The sequence below is a fragment of the Cucurbita pepo genome, chromosome 2, assembly GCF_057944985.1.
Source record: "Cucurbita pepo subsp. pepo isolate OVF chromosome 2, ASM5794498v1, whole genome shotgun sequence".
Taxonomy (NCBI): domain Eukaryota; kingdom Viridiplantae; phylum Streptophyta; class Magnoliopsida; order Cucurbitales; family Cucurbitaceae; genus Cucurbita; species Cucurbita pepo.
The window spans coordinates 10,976,924-10,978,814 of NC_141799.1; the positions used below are offsets into that span (position 1 = coordinate 10,976,924).

Sequence of the window (1,891 nt, forward strand, 5' to 3'; positions counted from 1 at the left end):
TCCGACCTACCGGATTTGAACCAGCGACCTAAGGATGACTTTGGGATTCTTCAACCACTACAGTCCTCCGCTCTACCAACTGAGCTAAGGTCGGACTTGTATAAAAATCATATACCATAATATAAACAAAATCGAAAAAATTAATATATATAAAAAAAAATAATAAAGTAATAAAAATATCGAAGCATCCACGGGTACGAAATTCAAAAACTCCAACATCATTTTGGTCGTGGCATTTATACAACATTTGGAACCTCCCATTGAAATTTTTTTGCTTTCATAAAGAACTTGATTTGTATTGGGTTTTACAATTTGAAACCCACTTAGATCCAAACATATGATTTCTTAAAGTGTAATACATATGCGTAGGTGCCAAATTCTCATACATATGATAATACAAGAGCTTTAATCCATTCTTGAAGAATTTGTGCAAGAACCAAGGTAAGAAGGTGAAGTTAGATAGGTTGTAGCTCGCCCTAAGAATTTGTTCAAGAACCTGGTTTGACACACACATAGGCTTTGGCCCATGTGTCGGGGCGCTTGTCCTTCGAGACATGCTTTGTGTTGGATGAACACAACTCTCCACAATGGTATGATATTGTCCACTTTGAGCATAAGCTCTCATGGTTTTTCTTTGGGCTTCCCCAAAAGGCCTCAAACCAATGGAGATAGTATTCCTTGATTATAAACCCAGGATCATTCCCTAAATTAGCCGATGTGAGACTTTTATCCAACACCTCCCCTCGAACAAAGTACGCCTCCCCTTAATCGAACCTCGACTCCTTTTTCTTTTGGAGTCCTTTGTTCGACATTTGAGGATTCTATTGACATATCTAAGTTTAAGGCATGACTCTGATACTATGTTAGAATGAACACGACTCTCCAGAATGGTATGATATTTTCCACTTTGAGCATAAGCTCTCATGGTTTTACTTTGGACTTCCCCAAGAGGCCTCAAACCAATGGAGATAGTATTCCTTGATAATAAACTCATGATCACTCCCTAAATTAGGGGACGTGGGACTTTCATCCAACGCTTTGCACCTATAGGACTCGTTGCTTCACTATGGATGTTCAATATATAATATGACTGGATTTGTTCTGCCATATACTTGGAGATTACTAGATATATAGTATGCATACACATAATAATCCTATGCCACATAGCATTAAGCTCTAAGAACCACGGCCGAAGGGGCAACCAATGTCAATGTCGACGAGGAAATTAGAGAATCTTATAGTAATATTTTTCCAACTCAACCTCAAACAATTAAACCATTTTTTAACCATACTTCTCTTCGGTTCTTGAACTTCTCGATAGGAACAATCCACCTCCACAATGATATGATATTATTCATTTTGAGTATCAGCTCTTTGGACTTTTTTTTTTTTTTTTTTTTTTTTTTTTTTTTTTTTTTTTTTTTTTTTTTAAATAGTGTTTCTCAAATATACTCATGATCTTTCCTTTAATGAGCTAATGTTAGACGCTAACAATTTTCAACACTTCTGCCTTATTATATTATGTTGAAGGTGAGAACATCCTATGTAGCATGAATACGTCGTAAATTGCCTCGACATGCCTTTGACAAGATCAACTTTGCAAGCCCCTCAACCCGGTCTCTACTTACGTGGACTTGAATTACGAAAATCAACCACCATCTCCACCTGAGCTGTTGTTCTTCCTTCCACTTCTTGTACCATGAACTTGCCTCTACTCATTTTTCTTCTTATCGAACCATGTTTTGCAATTGTCATCCCAGCATCATCTTTCACTTTCAAATCTCGGTGTCTCATTGAAGCTTACCAATGCTGCTTTAGACCTTGAATTAATAATCCTAAATAAAAATAAATAAATTTTAAATTAATTAATTCAAAATGCAATGAACAATTA

The 1,891-nt window shown here is 36.2% G+C and overlaps 1 non-coding gene across 1 annotated transcript; it reads right to left on the minus strand.

The window, feature by feature from the left end:
- On the minus strand, positions 1–94 carry TRNAY-GUA (transfer RNA tyrosine (anticodon GUA)). Its single transcript has 2 exons — positions 58–94; positions 1–36 (listed from the first exon to the last, which is right to left on the minus strand). It is a non-coding gene; the product is annotated as a tRNA-Tyr (tRNA).
- Positions 95–1,891: the final 1,797 nt, after the last annotated feature.